This window comes from Eutrigla gurnardus, assembly GCF_963514095.1.
Source record: "Eutrigla gurnardus genome assembly, chromosome: 10".
Taxonomy (NCBI): Eukaryota; Metazoa; Chordata; class Actinopteri; order Perciformes; family Triglidae; genus Eutrigla; species Eutrigla gurnardus.
This window is the reverse complement of record NC_139924.1, coordinates 26,471,309-26,489,499: the sequence shown is the minus strand read 5'-3', so window position 1 is coordinate 26,489,499 and position 18,191 is coordinate 26,471,309. Positions and strand designations below refer to the sequence as shown.

The following is an 18,191-nucleotide window of genomic DNA, read 5'->3' as shown; positions in this document are numbered from 1 at the left end:
CAACTCCTGCTCCAGTTATAGCAGACCAGAAATGACTCTGCCTTATATGTTTGATTGTAATCTTCAAATAAAAATAATCAACAACCTTTCCTGCACAAAACCCCCCATTAATTTGTAGCCGTGAAGAGAAACCATGTAAGTAGGAGGGGTTGTCAGTTAAAATGAATTCCAAGTCCAATATACTCTTTTTGTAATAAAACATTTATTACCACATAAATCTGTATATATTTCAGTGACAATACACATTTTTGTGTAAAGGAACCGAATGCAGAATGATATATTGTGGGCCTTCAAAATCACATCGACAGTACAAAGTATTATGGTGAATGATTTTTTTTCTCCTTAAAATCCATCAGTATATCAATGTATGGCTTTACTACAACCAAGACAACATTTATTCAATGGAAAACCTAACAGCAACAGTTGCCAATAATAGAGCTGCAAATTAATTTCAAACACATGTTCGATGACCAAAGAATGCCACTGAGTTATTGGGATAGAAAACAAATATGGGGCATAGGAGTTACTTACTGTTAATACCTGAAAAACAGTCTCCTTATTTGAACAATGCTGCAAGAATACAAAAACAGTGTTCAGCTTGATTTGTTGCTTGAATAGCAATACAATCACGGATATGCTCAGTTATGAATAAAACATCTAAAAGTGAATTGCAGACATGCTCAGTAGAATTATTACTATTTTTGTTGTGTAATTTATTTGTGAAAGAAATATGAATCTTTCAAATATTTATTTTATCCACGCCACAGAAGACATCATTTTTCAGAGCATGAAAAAATAATTCATCTCTGAGGCCGTAAATGAGAGGGCTCAGACATCTTGGAGCGAGACGAAACAATATGTAATTCATGTACCTGACCTCAATGAAAAGTCTTAGATTAATGTGAAGCAAAGCAGCTTCTATTAAAGGACACCACAGCTGGATTAAACAGAGCAGCTGCTGGAAAGTATGAAGCATTACTGTTTTGAGCGCTTTCCGTGTTGAGTTTTTGTTCTCTCCTGATGCATTTTTGGCCACTTTCATTATTTTAACATAGCAGAAGAAAATGACGATACACAAAATCAAGAAGTAAAACTGATACATTGTTGACCTCATATGTTCCTGCCATCTGTACACAATGAAAACCGCTACAGAACATAGATTGGATTCTTTGTAAAAGCTAAGCGGGACTGATGCAAAAAAGGGGGAGAGAACCACAATACAGGGCACGGAGCTGACGCCGTGAATGATGAGGATGCAAAACACTGTGCTTCTCGGGGAGCACAGCTCTCCGTGGCGCAGCGGCTCGCAAATAGCCACATAACGCTCCAGGGTCATTGCTGTCAAAGTAACAGGTGTGATTGTCATATACAGAAACACTGCAACAGAGATAATGACACATAACCAAACTGGCAAGACAACGCCAAAATACGTGAAGACGAGCAGGATATCAGACACAAATAAAATGAAGCTATCAGACAGTAGTGTAACAGCAAATAAGATATAGCGTGTAGTTGTGTAGAAGCAGTCCTTTCTTAAAAAGGTTACAAAGAGCAAACAGTTGACGGAAAGGAAAATTATCACCAGGAGTTGCACAACAATGACCCGGTGAATGCTCTGCTGATGCACGACACGACCACCAACCGATGAGTTGTTATAAGCCATCACTTTTCTAAGCAAATACACATGTTGCTGAGTTTATGCCAAATGCTGTCATTATTTGTTGTGGCTTTCAAAATAAAATTAGGTTGTTATCACAAAAAGAAAAAAGGTTAGTTCAAGCTTCTCTGTGGTGTGAAAATTAGGATTTATGTATAGTAAATTTACCAAATCCTCCCTTCAGTGCTGTGCATGAAGACTTTATAGACTGAATCCAAGCACAGAACCACGCACTCGAATGTATCTCTCACCACTTTGTGTAAGTGGTCCTCAGGGGCCCTCTGGACGAATCCATCTTGTAGGTGGATACTAATAAGCAGTGTTGGGAGTAACGCGTTACAAAAGTAATGCATTACTGTAATGCATTACTGTAATGCATTACGTTTTGCTGTAACGCGGTAATGTAAGGCATTACAAAAAAAAAAACTGGTAATATTTTACTCGGTACAAATCTCAGTAACGTGCGTTACTATGCATTTTAAACCCGAAATCAATTGACTCTACATTCGCGATCGAGAGATGGGCATACGCTCCACTTTTGGAAAAGTGTGAAAGCCGGTCCATGTGACTCTACACTATGTTAATTAAGCGCTGTTGTTAGCAGGCTCCATGAGCTGGACACCGACTCACGGAGCGGCTCCCGGTCGTTCAGAGAGCAGCCGACCCCGGCAGTCACACCGAGGATCAACAGCTGAGGGGCGGCGGCGAGGAGGCGCTTTTATGTCCGCGTCATAACGCTTTTGGTGCGTGTTTAAAACAGTAGGTTTACTTCAAAACGCGAGCGTCAGACGCTGTCAGAGCGTTTATGAACAGTGTTTTAGAGCTCCCCCTAAATGTCTCAGGTAGGCTTTCAGGTAATTTCGCAGCATAACACAGCGCCTTCCGGGTCATTAAAAAAGACGTACGGCAAATCTGGAATGAAAAATGTCACTGTTATTTCATCCCCGAATCCCATTCATGAACACAATATCTAATATCAGTTAACGAGTCATTTTCCGTTTCTCGTTTTCCGTTTTTAAAACGAATAACGGGATACGAGTCATTTTCCGTTTTTCGTTCTTTTATTTTGAAACGAAAAACATCACATCCTGCTGTGTAATTAGCTGCATTGAACACAAGAAGATCTATTGAGAACAAAAAATCCATATTTCCTTTTATTTTGGCGAAAAGTAATGCAAAAGTAATGTAAAAGTAGTGTAATGCCTTACAATTCAAAGACAGTAATATTGTAATGTAACTAATTACTTTGAAATGACAGTAACAAGTAATAAATAATGCATTACGCTTTTGAAGTAACTTGCCCAACACTGCTAATAAGCAACCTTTGCTGCGGTGGCATCTTACTTGTCATCTTCGATGTAACACTACAATGAATGTAAAGCAGAGATCTTGTACAGGGGGTCCCTGAGTTACTGCAGGGGTTCCCAGAAATGATTAGATCCCAAACTTTTTTTCTTCCAAAAATTGAAATATTTCCAATAAATACACATTCACCGTGAACGAGATGCATTTAGGAATTATTATTATTGACAAAGACAATGAAGTGTCGAAGATCTTGGTTCTTGTAGAGAATCCGCTGCCGCTCCCGGGCAGGACCCAAAAATCTCCAATTACTTAAGAAGAGATTGAGCGGATTTGAGATCTTTGAGATCTGAACGGATGTAGCGGTCGTACGTTTGGGAGGACCGGCGGCCCACGGGACGTATGAAGTGTTCTGGGATGCCACTACGGGAGGCCGAAGTGGCCGCTCCGATTCTGAAGGAGTGCCCGGAGTAGTTGTCGGGCCAAATACCAGACAATGAGAGCATGAGGCGAAAGTGATGGTGGGACTAGAATCGTGTAGCCACTTGGCCGGACTCGGAAATGAAGAAGGGATCTGTCATGTTGTGCTCTGAGATTTGCGGAATTGCGAGAGTTTGGAGGTTTTCGAAGGGATTCAGTGGTGATTGGACCTTGAAGAAGAAGATGGGCGTTGGCGGACCAAATTGATTCGTTTTGGTTAGCTGTTAGTGGAGCACCATGATGTCGTCTGTAAAGCGAGACGAGTCGAAAATGCCAGCATGACGGCTTGAGTCGAAGCGAATGGTTGAGGAGGTGAATGCGGAGCATCTGAGGAAACCAACGAGGCGAACAAGAACATGGCTTCTGAGGTTGGGCGACTTGAGGAGTGCCGTACCAGGAACGGATCGTGCGGAGGCAGGTGGACTGCAAGTCGACAGTAAGAGGAAGACAACGAGGGTTTGTGGCTGGCTCTTGGCGTGGGAGTCCTTTAATGAGGGAAGTTATCTGGGGATGGCTGGTGGCCAGGCCCGAACTGCCGGTTATTAGCTTGGAGAAGAAGCTGGTACCGCTAAGGTACGCTTTGATGGTGTGTGTTTGGATTGCCCTGATGGAGTGGGTGTAAGTGATGAAAGAGTCAAGGTGATAAGTTCGAACGATGGAAAGGTTGCGTTGTATTGGTCGTGGAAGAGGTGGAAGCTTTTCAGAGTTGTCAAGTAGGACGAGGGGGTTGAGGGTGATATGGAGGAATGGCTTTGGGAAGGTATCGGCGTGAGGTAGCGAGAAGAGGCTGGGTGAGCTGGGGCACCGCGAAGGGAGCATGTGAGGGCTGCACGGGCGGCGAAGATGGGGCAGTAAATCTCGTTGTCGAGAGCGGCCCAGTAGGTGGCCTCGTTAAACTGTGAGAGGCGGGCTGCAACTTCGGAGGCGAAGTGTGTGTGGTATTGATAGAAACCATGCTGCCAAAGCGGAGGGCCAGATTAAGAAAGGTGGACAAGTAATCGTCCAGTTCATTGCGTTGCGTGGGGAGTTTGGAACAGAGAGCGTCTCTGTAAAGGGAGAAGGCGCAAGCGAACTCTGTAGGAGTAAACTCTCTGGAACGTGTGGGTGCTCTCACTTTAGAGTGGGGGCACCCTCGTATCCTTCAATAAATCTGTCTGCGGGTGGTTGATGGAGGGAAGGCGAGATAGGGAGTGCGAGGTCGATGTAGTTACCGTCGATTGGCCTACGTAGGCTGGTGGGAACGGGGAAAGCTGGGATATAGTAGATCCCTGCATCCCGGCACTGGCGTCTTGGTGCCAGGAGCCCGGGCTGAAGCGAGCTGCGGTGGTTATTGAAAAGCGGCAGGGGGCGCTGGCATCCCAGTGCCAGGAGCCCCGGCTGAAACGAGTTGTTGTGGTTGTTGGAAAACGGCGGGGGGCGCTGGCATCCCGGTGCCAGAAGTGGTGGCGGAAACTCCGGAGTTGTTTGATCTGGCAGAGGATCTCTGTCTCTGCTTTCGCTACTGCTCTTGTTTTCTTAGGGCTGTGTTTGATGGTACTATTAGCCCCCGGTTCTTTTGTTGGAAGCCCAAGGATAAACCGAAGAAATCCTCAGTTCATGAATATAGAATTTGTTCAGGCCGCAGTAAAGTATGGTGGGCCTGGCCTCGGAATGGCAGGGCTCCCGCAAGATCTCGGTCAGAGTCTAGTGTATGCTCCCACATTAACTACGTTTACATTATTTACTTCATTTTGTAATGCAGAGTGGTGATGGTCTACGCAGACTCAGATCTGGAGTTGCAGTCAAGTTAATTCTGTTTCTCCATGTCTTCTTGTTGATAAGGAGACTACTGCCGTGTCCTCATGCTGAGCAACTCCCGAAAAGAGGGAAGTCCTCTTCCACATCCTGGATAACATCCATGCTGCGTTAAGAGCTGGTGCTATGCACAAAAGTGAGCCTTATTATATTCAACTAGTACCACTCCAACTCCTGCTCCAGTTATAGCAGACCAGAAATGACTCTGCCTTATATGTTTGATTGTAATCTTCAAATAAAAATAATCAACAACCTTTCCTGCACAAAACCCCCCATTAATGTGTAGCCGTGAAGAGAAACCATGTAAGTAGGAGGGGTTGTCAGTTAAAATGAATTCCAAGTCCAATATACTCTTTTTGTAATAAAACATTTATTACCACATAAATCTGTATATATTTCAGTGACAATACACATTTTTGTGTAAAGGAACCGAATGCAGAATGATATATTGTGGGCCTTCAAAATCACATCGACAGTACAAAGTATTATGGTGAATGATCTTTTTTCTCCTTAAAATCCATCAGTATATCAATGTATGGCTTTACTACAACCAAGACAACATTTATTCAATGGAAAACCTAACAGCAACAGTTGCCAATAATAGAGCTGCAAATTAATTTCAAACACATGTTCGATGACCAAAGAATGCCACTGAGTTATTGGGATAGAAAACAAATATGGGGCATAGGAGTTACTTACTGTTAATACCTGAAAAACAGTCTCCTTATTTGAACAATGCTGCAAGAATACAAAAACAGTGTTCAGCTTGATTTGTTGCTTGAATAGCAATACAATCACGGATATGCTTAGTTATGAATAAAACATCTAAAAGTGAATTGCAGACATGCTCAGTAGAATTATTACTATTTTTGTTGTGTAATTTATTTGTGAAAGAAATATGAATCTTTCAAATATTTATTTTATCCACGCCACAGAAGACATCATTTTTCAGAGCATGAAAAAATAATTCATCTCTGAGGCCGTAAATGAGAGGGCTCAGACATCTTGGAGCGAGACGAAACAATATGTAATTCATGTACCTGACCTCGATGAAAAGTCTTAGATTAATGTGAAGCAAAGCAGCTTCTATTAAGGGACACCACAGCTGGATTAAACAGAGCAGCTGCTGGAAAGTATGAAGCATTACTGTTTTGAGCGCTTTCCGTGTTGAGTTTTTGTTCTCTCCTGATGCATTTTTGGCCACTTTCATTATTTTAACATAGCAGAAGAAAATGACGATACACAAAATCAAGAAGTAAAACTGATACATTGTTGACCTCATATGTTCCTGCCATCTGTACACAATGAAAACCTCTACAGAACATAGATTGGATTCTTTGTAAAAGCTAAGCGGGACTGATGCAAAAAAGGGGGAGACAACCACAATACAGGGCACGGAGCTGACGCCGTGAATGATGAGGATGCAAAACACTGTGCTTCTCGGGGAGCACAGCTCTCCGTGGCGCAGCGGCTCGCAAATAGCCACATAACGCTCCAGGGTCATTGCTGTCAAAGTAACAGGTGTGATTGTCATATACAGAAACACTGCAACAGAGATAATGACACATAACCAAACTGGCAAGACAACGCCAAAATACGTGAAGACGAGCAGGATATCAGACACAAATAAAATGAAGCTATCAGACAGTAGTGTAACAGCAAATAAGATATAGCGTGTAGTTGTGTAGAAGCAGTCCTTTCTTAAAAAGGTTACAAAGAGCAAACAGTTGACGGAAAGGAAAATTATCACCAGGAGTTGCACAACAATGACCCGGTGAATGCTCTGCTGATGCACGACACGACCACCAACCGATGAGTTGTTATAAGCCATCACTTTTCTAAGCAAATACACATGTTGCTGAGTTTATGCCAAATGCTGTCATTATTTGTTGTGGCTTTCAAAATAAAATTAGGTTGTTATCACAAAAAGAAAAAAGGTTAGTTCAAGCTTCTCTGTGGTGTGAAAATTAGGATTTATGTATAGTAAATTTACCAAATCCTCCCTTCAGTGCTGTGCATGAAGACTTTATAGACTGAATCCAAGCACAGAACCACGCACTCGAATGTATCTCTCACCACTTTGTGTAAGTGGTCCTCAGGGGCCCTCTGGACGAATCCATCTTGTAGGTGGATACTAATAAGCAGTGTTGGGAGTAACGCGTTACAAAAGTAATGCATTACTGTAATGCATTACTGTAATGCATTACGTTTTGCTGTAACGCGGTAATGTAAGGCATTACAAAAAAAAAAACTGGTAATATTTTACTCGGTACAAATCTCAGTAACGTGCGTTACTATGCATTTTAAACCCGAAATCAATTGACTCTACATTCGCGATCGAGAGATGGGCATACGCTCCACTTTTGGAAAAGTGTGAAAGCCGGTCCATGTGACTCTACACTATGTTAATTAAGCGCTGTTGTTAGCAGGCTCCATGAGCTGGACACCGACTCACGGAGCGGCTCCCGGTCGTTCAGAGAGCAGCCGACCCCGGCAGTCACACCGAGGATCAACAGCTGAGGGGCGGCGGCGAGGAGGCGCTTTTATGTCCGCGTCATAACGCTTTTGGTGCGTGTTTAAAACAGTAGGTTTACTTCAAAACGCGAGCGTCAGACGCTGTCAGAGCGTTTATGAACAGTGTTTTAGAGCTCCCCCTAAATGTCTCAGGTAGGCTTTCAGGTAATTTCGCAGCATAACACAGCGCCTTCCGGGTCATTAAAAAAGACGTACGGCAAATCTGGAATGAAAAATGTCACTGTTATTTCATCCCCGAATCCCATTCATGAACACAATATCTAATATCAGTTAACGAGTCATTTTCCGTTTCTCGTTTTCCGTTTTTAAAACGAATAACGGGATACGAGTCATTTTCCGTTTTTCGTTCTTTTATTTTGAAACGAAAAACATCACATCCTGCTGTGTAATTAGCTGCATTGAACACAAGAAGATCTATTGAGAACAAAAAATCCATATTTCCTTTTATTTTGGCGAAAAGTAATGCAAAAGTAATGTAAAAGTAGTGTAATGCCTTACAATTCAAAGACAGTAATATTGTAATGTAACTAATTACTTTGAAATGACAGTAACAAGTAATAAATAATGCATTACGCTTTTGAAGTAACTTGCCCAACACTGCTAATAAGCAACCTTTGCTGCGGTGGCATCTTACTTGTCATCTTCGATGTAACACTACAATGAATGTAAAGCAGAGATCTTGTACAGGGGGTCCACCGAGTTACTGCAGGGGTTCCCAGAAATGATTAGATCCCAAACTTTTTTTCTTCCAAAAATTGAAATATTTCCAATAAATACACATTCACCGTGAACGAGATGCATTTAGGAATTATTATTATTGACAAAGACAATGAAGTGTCGAAGATCTTGGTTCTTGTAGAGAATCCGCTGCCGCTCCCGGGCAGGACCCAAAAATCTCCAATTACTTAAGAAGAGATTGAGCGGATTTGAGATCTTTGAGATCTGAACGGATGTAGCGGTCGTACGTTTGGGAGGACCGGCGGCCCACGGGACGTATGAAGTGTTCTGGGATGCCACTACGGGAGGCCGAAGTGGCCGCTCCGATTCTGAAGGAGTGCCCGGAGTAGTTGTCGGGCCAAATACCAGACAATGAGAGCATGAGGCGAAAGTGATGGTGGGACTAGAATCGTGTAGCCACTTGGCCGGACTCGGAAATGAAGAAGGGATCTGTCATGTTGTGCTCTGAGATTTGCGGAATTGCGAGAGTTTGGAGGTTTTCGAAGGGATTCAGTGGTGATTGGACCTTGAAGAAGAAGATGGGCGTTGGCGGACCAAATTGATTCGTTTTGGTTAGCTGTTAGTGGAGCACCATGATGTCGTCTGTAAAGCGAGACGAGTCGAAAATGCCAGCATGACGGCTTGAGTCGAAGCGAATGGTTGAGGAGGTGAATGCGGAGCATCTGAGGAAACCAACGAGGCGAACAAGAACATGGCTTCTGAGGTTGGGCGACTTGAGGAGTGCCGTACCAGGAACGGATCGTGCGGAGGCAGGTGGACTGCAAGTCGACAGTAAGAGGAAGACAACGAGGGTTTGTGGCTGGCTCTTGGCGTGGGAGTCCTTTAATGAGGGAAGTTATCTGGGGATGGCTGGTGGCCAGGCCCGAACTGCCGGTTATTAGCTTGGAGAAGAAGCTGGTACCGCTAAGGTACGCTTTGATGGTGTGTGTTTGGATTGCCCTGATGGAGTGGGTGTAAGTGATGAAAGAGTCAAGGTGATAAGTTCGAACGATGGAAAGGTTGCGTTGTATTGGTCGTGGAAGAGGTGGAAGCTTTTCAGAGTTGTCAAGTAGGACGAGGGGGTTGAGGGTGATATGGAGGAATGGCTTTGGGAAGGTATCGGCGTGAGGTAGCGAGAAGAGGCTGGGTGAGCTGGGGCACCGCGAAGGGAGCATGTGAGGGCTGCACGGGCGGCGAAGATGGGGCAGTAAATCTCGTTGTCGAGAGCGGCCCAGTAGGTGGCCTCGTTAAACTGTGAGAGGCGGGCTGCAACTTCGGAGGCGAAGTGTGTGTGGTATTGATAGAAACCATGCTGCCAAAGCGGAGGGCCAGATTAAGAAAGGTGGACAAGTAATCGTCCAGTTCATTGCGTTGCGTGGGGAGTTTGGAACAGAGAGCGTCTCTGTAAAGGGAGAAGGCGCAAGCGAACTCTGTAGGAGTAAACTCTCTGGAACGTGTGGGTGCTCTCACTTTAGAGTGGGGGCACCCTCGTATCCTTCAATAAATCTGTCTGCGGGTGGTTGATGGAGGGAAGGCGAGATAGGGAGTGCGAGGTCGATGTAGTTACCGTCGATTGGCCTACGTAGGCTGGTGGGAACGGGGAAAGCTGGGATATAGTAGATCCCTGCATCCCGGCACTGGCGTCTTGGTGCCAGGAGCCCGGGCTGAAGCGAGCTGCGGTGGTTATTGAAAAGCGGCAGGGGGCGCTGGCATCCCAGTGCCAGGAGCCCCGGCTGAAACGAGTTGTTGTGGTTGTTGGAAAACGGCGGGGGGCGCTGGCATCCCGGTGCCAGAAGTGGTGGCGGAAACTCCGGAGTTGTTTGATCTGGCAGAGGATCTCTGTCTCTGCTTTCGCTACTGCTCTTGTTTTCTTAGGGCTGTGTTTGATGGTACTATTAGCCCCCGGTTCTTTTGTTGGAAGCCCAAGGATAAACCGAAGAAATCCTCAGTTCATGAATATAGAATTTGTTCAGGCCGCAGTAAAGTATGGTGGGCCTGGCCTCGGAATGGCAGGGCTCCCGCAAGATCTCGGTCAGAGTCTAGTGTATGCTCCCACATTAACTACGTTTACATTATTTACTTCATTTTGTAATGCAGAGTGGTGATGGTCTACGCAGACTCAGATCTGGAGTTGCAGTCAAGTTAATTCTGTTTCTCCATGTCTTCTTGTTGATAAGGAGACTACTGCCGTGTCCTCATGCTGAGCAACTGGAAGAGGGAAGTCCTCTTCCACATCCTGGATAACATCCATGCTGCGTTAAGAGCTGGTGCTATGCACAAAAGTGAGCCTTATTATATTCAACTAGTACCACTCCAACTCCTGCTCCAGTTATAGCAGACCAGAAATGACTCTGCCTTATATGTTTGATTGTAATCTTCAAATAAAAATAATCAACAACCTTTCCTGCACAAAACCCCCCATTAATTTGTAGCCGTGAAGAGAAACCATGTAAGTAGGAGGGGTTGTCAGTTAAAATGAATTCCAAGTCCAATATACTCTTTTTGTAATAAAACATTTATTACCACATAAATCTGTATATATTTCAGTGACAATACACATTTTTGTGTAAAGGAACCGAATGCAGAATGATATATTGTGGGCCTTCAAAATCACATCGACAGTACAAAGTATTATGGTGAATGATTTTTTTTCTCCTTAAAATCCATCAGTATATCAATGTATGGCTTTACTACAACCAAGACAACATTTATTCAATGGAAAACCTAACAGCAACAGTTGCCAATAATAGAGCTGCAAATTAATTTCAAACACATGTTCGATGACCAAAGAATGCCACTGAGTTATTGGGATAGAAAACAAATATGGGGCATAGGAGTTACTTACTGTTAATACCTGAAAAACAGTCTCCTTATTTGAACAATGCTGCAAGAATACAAAAACAGTGTTCAGCTTGATTTGTTGCTTGAATAGCAATACAATCACGGATATGCTCAGTTATGAATAAAACATCTAAAAGTGAATTGCAGACATGCTCAGTAGAATTATTACTATTTTTGTTGTGTAATTTATTTGTGAAAGAAATATGAATCTTTCAAATATTTATTTTATCCACGCCACAGAAGACATCATTTTTCAGAGCATGAAAAAATAATTCATCTCTGAGGCCGTAAATGAGAGGGCTCAGACATCTTGGAGCGAGACGAAACAATATGTAATTCATGTACCTGACCTCGATGAAAAGTCTTAGATTAATGTGAAGCAAAGCAGCTTCTATTAAGGGACACCACAGCTGGATTAAACAGAGCAGCTGCTGGAAAGTATGAAGCATTACTGTTTTGAGCGCTTTCCGTGTTGAGTTTTTGTTCTCTCCTGATGCATTTTTGGCCACTTTCATTATTTTAACATAGCAGAAGAAAATGACGATACACAAAATCAAGAAGTAAAACTGATACATTGTTGACCTCATATGTTCCTGCCATCTGTACACAATGAAAACCTCTACAGAACATAGATTGGATTCTTTGTAAAAGCTAAGCGGGACTGATGCAAAAAAGGGGGAGAGAACCACAATACAGGGCACGGAGCTGACGCCGTGAATGATGAGGATGCAAAACACTGTGCTTCTTGGGGAGCACAGCTCTCCGTGGCGCAGCGGCTTGCAAATAGCCACATAACGCTCCAGGGTCATTGCTGTCAAAGTAACAGGTGTGATTGTCATATACAGAAACACTGCAACAGAGATAATGACACATAACCAAACTGGCAAGACAACGCCAAAATACGTGAAGACGAGCAGGATATCAGACACAAATAAAATGAAGCTATCAGACAGTAGTGTAACAGCAAATAAGATATAGCGTGTAGTTGTGTAGAAGCAGTCCTTTCTTAAAAAGGTTACAAAGAGTAAACAGTTGACGGAAAGGAAAATTATCACCAGGAGTTGCACAACAATGATCCGGAGAATGCTCTGCTGATTCAATACACGACCACCAACCGATGAGTTGTTATAAGCCATCACTTTTCTAAGCAAATACACATGTTGCTGAGTTTATGCCAAATGCTGTCATTATTTGTTGTGGCTTTCAAAATAAAATTAGGTTGTTATCACAAAAAGAAAAAAGGTTAGTTCAAGCTTCTCTGTGGTGTGAAAATTAGGATTTATGTATAGTAAATTTACCAAATCCTCCCTTCAGTGCTGTGCATGAAGACTTTATAGACTGAATCCAAGCACAGAACCACGCACTGGAATGTATCTCTCACCACTTTGTGTAAGTGGTCCTCAGGGGCCCTCTGGACGAATCCATCTTGTAGGTGGATACTAATAAGCAGTGTTGGGAGTAACGCGTTACAAAAGTAATGCATTACTGTAATGCATTACTGTAATGCATTACGTTTTGCTGTAACGCGGTAATGTAAGGCATTACAAAAAAAAAAACTGGTAATATTTTACTCGGTACAAATCTCAGTAACGTGCGTTACAATGCATTTTAAACCCGAAATCAATTGACTCTACATTCGCGATCGAGAGATGGGCATACGCTCCACTTTTGGAAAAGTGTGAAAGCCGGTCCATGTGACTCTACACTATGTTAATTAAGCGCTGTTGTTAGCAGGCTCCATGAGCTGGACACCGACTCACGGAGCGGCTCCCGGTCGGTCAGAGAGCAGCCGACCCCGGCAGTCACACCGAGGATCAACAGCTGAGAGGCGGCGGCGAGGAGGCGGAGGCTCCGCTTTTATGTCCGCGTCATAACGCTTTTGGTGCGTGTTTAAAACAGTAGGTTTACTTCAAAACGCGAGCGTCAGACGCTGTCAGAGCGTTTATGAACAGTGTTTTAGAGCTCCCCCTAAATGTCTCAGGTAGGCTTTCAGGTAATTTCGCAGCATAACACAGCGCCTTCCGGGTCATTAAAAAAGACGTACGGCAAAATGAAAAATGTCACTGTTATTTCATCCCCGAATCCCATTCATGAACACAATATCTAATATCAGTTAACGAGTCATTTTCCGTTTCTCGTTTTCCGTTTTTAAAACGAATAACGGGATACGAGTCATTTTCCGTTTTTCGTTCTTTTATTTTGAAACGAAAAACATCACATCCTGCTGTGTAATTAGCTGCATTGAACACAAGAAGATCTATTGAGAACAAAAAATCCATATTTCCTTTTATTTTGGCGAAAAGTAATGCAAAAGTAATGTAAAAGTAGTGTAATGCCTTACAATTCAAAGACAGTAATATTGTAATGTAACTAATTACTTTGAAATGACAGTAACAAGTAATAAATAATGCATTACGCTTTTGAAGTAACTTGCCCAACACTGCTAATAAGCAACCTTTGCTGCGGTGGCATCTTACTTGTCATCTTCGATGTAACACTACAATGAATGTAAAGCAGAGATCTTGTACAGGGGGTCCACCGAGTTACTGCAGGGGTTCCCAGAAATGATTAGATCCCAAACTTTTTTTCTTCCAAAAATTGAAATATTTCCAATAAATACACATTCACCGTGAACGAGATGCATTTAGGAATTATTATTATTGACAAAGAGAATGAAGTGTCGAAGATCTTGGTTCTTGTAGAGAATCCGCTGCCGCTCCCGGGCAGGACCCAAAAATCTCCAATTACTTAAGAAGAGATTGAGCGGATTTGAGATCTTTGAGATCTGAACGGATGTAGCGGTCGTACGTTTGGGAGGACCGGCGGCCCACGGGACGTATGAAGTGTTCTGGGATGCCACTACGGGAGGCCGAAGTGGCCGCTCCGATTCTGAAGGAGTGCCCGGAGTAGTTGTCGGGCCAAATACCAGACAATGAGAGCATGAGGCGAAAGTGATGGTGGGACTAGAATCGTGTAGCCACTTGGCCGGACTCGGAAATGAAGAAGGGATCTGTCATGTTGTGCTCTGAGATTTGCGGAATTGCGAGAGTTTGGAGGTTTTCGAAGGGATTCTGTGGTGATTGGACCTTGAAGAAGAAGATGGGCGTTGGCGGACCAAATTGATTCGTTTTGGTTAGCTGTAAGTGGAGCACCATGATGTCGTCTGTAAAGCGAGACGAGTCGAAAATGCCAGCATGACGGCTTGAGTCGAAGCGAATGGTTGAGGAGGTGAATGCGGAGCATCTGAGGAAACCAACGAGGCGAACAAGAACATGGCTTCTGAGGTTGGGCGACTTGAGGAGTGCCGTACCAGGAACGGATCGTGCGGAGGCAGGTGGACTGCAAGTCGACAGTAAGAGGAAGACAACGAGGGTTTGTGGCTGGCTCTTGGCGTGGGAGTCCTTTAATGAGGGAAGTTATCTGGGGATGGCTGGTGGCCAGGCCCGAACTGCCGGTTATTAGCTTGGAGAAGAAGCTGGTACCGCTAAGGTACGCTTTGATGGTGTGTGTTTGGATTGCCCTGATGGAGTGGGTGTAAGTGATGAAAGAGTCAAGGTGATAAGTTCGAACGATGGAAAGGTTGCGTTGTATTGGTCGTGGAAGAGGTGGAAGCTTTTCAGAGTTGTCAAGTAGGACGAGGGGGTTGAGGGTGATATGGAGGAATGGCTTTGGGAAGGTATCGGCGTGAGGTAGCGAGAAGAGGCTGGGTGAGCTGGGGCACCGCGAAGGGAGCATGTGAGGGCTGCACGGGCGGCGAAGATGGGGCAGTAAATCTCGTTGTCGAGAGCGGCCCAGTAGGTGGCCTCGTTAAACTGTGAGAGGCGGGCTGCAACTTCGGAGGCGAAGTGTGTGTGGTATTGATAGAAACCATGCTGCCGAAGCGGAGGGCCAGATTAAGAAAGGTGGACAAGTAATCGTCCAGTTCATTGCGTTGCGTGGGGAGTTTGGAACAGAGAGCGTCTCTGTAAAGGGAGAAGGCGCAAGCGAACTCTGTAGGAGTAAACTCTCTGGAACGTGTGGGTGCTCTCACTTTAGAGTGGGGGCACCCTCGTATCCTTCAATAAATCTGTCTGCGGGTGGTTGATGGAGGGAAGGCGAGATAGGGAGTGCGAGGTCGATGTAGTTACCGTCGATTGGCCTACGTAGGCTGGTGGGAACGGGGAAAGCTGGGATATAGTAGATCCCTGCATCCCGGCACTGGCGTCTTGGTGCCAGGAGCCCGGGCTGAAGCGAGCTGCGGTGGTTATTGAAAAGCGGCAGGGGGCGCTGGCATCCCAGTGCCAGGAGCCCCGGCTGAAACGAGTTGTTGTGGTTGTTGGAAAACGGCGGGGGGCGCTGGCATCCCGGTGCCAGAAGTGGTGGCGGAAACTCCGGAGTTGTTTGATCTGGCAGAGGATCTCTGTCTCTGCTTTCGCTACTGCTCTTGTTTTCTTAGGGCTGTGTTTGATGGTACTATTAGCCCCCGGTTCTTTTGTTGGAAGCCCAAGGATAAACCGAAGAAATCCTCAGTTCATGAATATAGAATTTGTTCAGGCCGCAGTAAAGTATGGTGGGCCTGGCCTCGGAATGGCAGGGCTCCCGCAAGATCTCGGTCAGAGTCTAGTGTATGCTCCCACATTAACTACGTTTACATTATTTACTTCATTTTGTAATGCAGAGTGGTGATGGTCTACGCAGACTCAGATCTGGAGTTGCAGTCAAGTTAATTCTGTTTCTCCATGTCTTCTTGTTGATAAGGAGACTACTGCCGTGTCCTCATGCTGAGCAACTCCCGAAAAGAGGGAAGTCCTCTTCCACATCCTGGATAACATCCATGCTGCGTTAAGAGCTGGTGCTATGCACAAAAGTGAGCCTTATTATATTCAACTAGTACCACTCCAACTCCTGCTCCAGTTATAGCAGACCAGAAATGACTCTGCCTTATATGTTTGATTGTAATCTTCAAATAAAAATAATCAACAACCTTTCCTGCACAAAACCCCCCATTAATGTGTAGCCGTGAAGAGAAACCATGTAAGTAGGAGGGGTTGTCAGTTAAAATGAATTCCAAGTCCAATATACTCTTTTTGTAATAAAACATTTATTACCACATAAATCTGTATATATTTCAGTGACAATACACATTTTTGTGTAAAGGAACCGAATGCAGAATGATATATTGTGGGCCTTCAAAATCACATCGACAGTACAAAGTATTATGGTGAATGATCTTTTTTCTCCTTAAAATCCATCAGTATATCAATGTATGGCTTTACTACAACCAAGACAACATTTATTCAATGGAAAACCTAACAGCAACAGTTGCCAATAATAGAGCTGCAAATTAATTTCAAACACATGTTCGATGACCAAAGAATGCCACTGAGTTATTGGGATAGAAAACAAATATGGGGCATAGGAGTTACTTACTGTTAATACCTGAAAAACAGTCTCCTTATTTGAACAATGCTGCAAGAATACAAAAACAGTGTTCAGCTTGATTTGTTGCTTGAATAGCAATACAATCACGGATATGCTTAGTTATGAATAAAACATCTAAAAGTGAATTGCAGACATGCTCAGTAGAATTATTACTATTTTTGTTGTGTAATTTATTTGTGAAAGAAATATGAATCTTTCAAATATTTATTTTATCCACGCCACAGAAGACATCATTTTTCAGAGCATGAAAAAATAATTCATCTCTGAGGCCGTAAATGAGAGGGCTCAGACATCTTGGAGCGAGACGAAACAATATGTAATTCATGTACCTGACCTCGATGAAAAGTCTTAGATTAATGTGAAGCAAAGCAGCTTCTATTAAGGGACACCACAGCTGGATTAAACAGAGCAGCTGCTGGAAAGTATGAAGCATTACTGTTTTGAGCGCTTTCCGTGTTGAGTTTTTGTTCTCTCCTGATGCATTTTTGGCCACTTTCATTATTTTAACATAGCAGAAGAAAATGACGATACACAAAATCAAGAAGTAAAACTGATACATTGTTGACCTCATATGTTCCTGCCATCTGTACACAATGAAAACCTCTACAGAACATAGATTGGATTCTTTGTAAAAGCTAAGCGGGACTGATGCAAAAAAGGGGGAGACAACCACAATACAGGGCACGGAGCTGACGCCGTGAATGATGAGGATGCAAAACACTGTGCTTCTCGGGGAGCACAGCTCTCCGTGGCGCAGCGGCTCGCAAATAGCCACATAACGCTCCAGGGTCATTGCTGTCAAAGTAACAGGTGTGATTGTCATATACAGAAACACTGCAACAGAGATAATGACACATAACCAAACTGGCAAGACAACGCCAAAATACGTGAAGACGAGCAGGATATCAGACACAAATAAAATGAAGCTATCAGACAGTAGTGTAACAGCAAATAAGATATAGCGTGTAGTTGTGTAGAAGCAGTCCTTTCTTAAAAAGGTTACAAAGAGCAAACAGTTGACGGAAAGGAAAATTATCACCAGGAGTTGCACAACAATGACCCGGTGAATGCTCTGCTGATGCACGACACGACCACCAACCGATGAGTTGTTATAAGCCATCACTTTTCTAAGCAAATACACATGTTGCTGAGTTTATGCCAAATGCTGTCATTATTTGTTGTGGCTTTCAAAATAAAATTAGGTTGTTATCACAAAAAGAAAAAAGGTTAGTTCAAGCTTCTCTGTGGTGTGAAAATTAGGATTTATGTATAGTAAATTTACCAAATCCTCCCTTCAGTGCTGTGCATGAAGACTTTATAGACTGAATCCAAGCACAGAACCACGCACTCGAATGTATCTCTCACCACTTTGTGTAAGTGGTCCTCAGGGGCCCTCTGGACGAATCCATCTTGTAGGTGGATACTAATAAGCAGTGTTGGGAGT

The 18,191-nt window shown here is 43.7% G+C and overlaps 4 pseudogenes across 4 annotated transcripts; all 4 read right to left on the bottom strand.

The window, feature by feature from the left end:
- Positions 1–739: 739 nt before the first annotated feature.
- On the bottom strand, positions 740–1,663 carry LOC311019715 (odorant receptor 131-2 pseudogene; annotated as a pseudogene). Its single transcript has one exon. The product of its transcript is annotated as an odorant receptor 131-2 pseudogene (transcript).
- A 4,477-nt stretch (positions 1,664–6,140) lies between these two features.
- LOC311019714 (odorant receptor 131-2 pseudogene) lies at positions 6,141–7,064 on the bottom strand (annotated as a pseudogene). Its single transcript has one exon. The product of its transcript is annotated as an odorant receptor 131-2 pseudogene (transcript).
- A 4,474-nt stretch (positions 7,065–11,538) lies between these two features.
- LOC311019713 (odorant receptor 131-2 pseudogene) lies at positions 11,539–12,462 on the bottom strand (annotated as a pseudogene). Its single transcript has one exon. The product of its transcript is annotated as an odorant receptor 131-2 pseudogene (transcript).
- Positions 12,463–16,943: 4,481 nt separating this feature from the next.
- LOC311019711 (odorant receptor 131-2 pseudogene) lies at positions 16,944–17,867 on the bottom strand (annotated as a pseudogene). The gene has a single exon. The product of its transcript is annotated as an odorant receptor 131-2 pseudogene (transcript).
- Positions 17,868–18,191: the final 324 nt, after the last annotated feature.